Raw genomic sequence first — 1373 nt, 5'->3', positions numbered from 1 at the left:
GTCCAATATGTCCAACGGTCCTCGCGACGGGTTGCCAAAGAGCTTTTGATCTCGAAGGGAGCAATTTATCGCTTCCTTCGAGATCCAGAGCTCTATGGTAGTCAGCCGCGTGGTAGATCGCCCCAAAAACTAGACGAACGTGATCGAAGGCTTGTCGTCAGGACAGCGTCCAAAGGATACTCAAGCTCGAGTCGCATCGAGCACGACCTCCAGCTCGAAGTTTCGCCCCGAACGATACGCAGGATCCTCGCCAAGTCACCCCATTTGAAGTTCAAGAAGCGCAAGACTATCCCAAAGTTGTCCAATGCTCACAAGTTGGCTCGTCTAGAATGGGCGAATCCACATGTTGACTGCGGTTTGGGCTGGAACCATGTCGTCTTTTACCTGGATGGCCATGACGGCATGCAATACTACTGGCACGATTTACGCAAGGAAGAGAAAACGTTTTTGAGTCGACAAAATGTCGGCGGTATTGTTATGGTATGGGCTGGATTTTCAAGCAAGGGCGTTACCGAAATTGCATTTTTGCAAGGCCGTCAAGACTCAAGTATCTATTGTAATACGGTTGGAAACTTTCTCGTGCTTTTTGTGCATGAAAATCATCCTGACGGATGTGTTTTTCTACAGGACAATGCCAGTAGTCATACAAGCCACGTGGCCAAAGAGTTTTTGGCGGATCTAGAATTGCCTCTTTTGGACTGGTCTACCCTCTCTCCATACTTATGTGCCTCTGAACACGACCGTTCGTATGTGACCCACAACGGATCACTGCGACCACCATGGCCGAGCCTCAGACCGCGACGAATACGCCTGTGAAACGACGACGGATGTGCCACCGACTGTGACCAAGGCGGCTGACCCGCCGACTACGACAGATGTGCGTGTCATTACCCAGGCTACGCTTGTGACGACGACGACGGCTGGGCCTCTGATGACGGGTCGAAAACGTCTGGAGGTATCTTGTGAGAAAGGCTTATGCCAACGGACGTCAATTTCCGAATGCTGTCAGCTTAAAATAAGAAATTCCTTGGCAGTGGCACTCCATCGACCAAACCTACCTGTCCAAGCTGCTCTCGTCCATGAAATCACGCTGTATTGCCGTTATTCAAGGCAAAGGAGTTGCAACTAAGTACTAGAATACATTCTTGTTTGAAATCTTGTGTTATATTGCCTAAATAGCCATTTTATTGACTGTGTACCCATGTTGACTGACCAGGGTAAATTTTGAAATATTGATAATTTTGGGTCCGTGGCATCATTCGTGTGTGCAATATGAATACTGTATTTGAACACTGCATTCAAACTGACTTGGGAAGAGGACTCTCCTGATCCTGTTTTTGTTGCATATTGATTCAGGAAGACCGAGCTTAGAC

Source organism: Aphanomyces invadans (assembly GCF_000520115.1).
Source record: "Aphanomyces invadans strain NJM9701 unplaced genomic scaffold supercont1.28, whole genome shotgun sequence".
Lineage (NCBI taxonomy): Eukaryota > Oomycota > Saprolegniomycetes > Saprolegniales > Verrucalvaceae > Aphanomyces > Aphanomyces invadans.
This window is presented reverse-complemented; position numbering follows the sequence as displayed.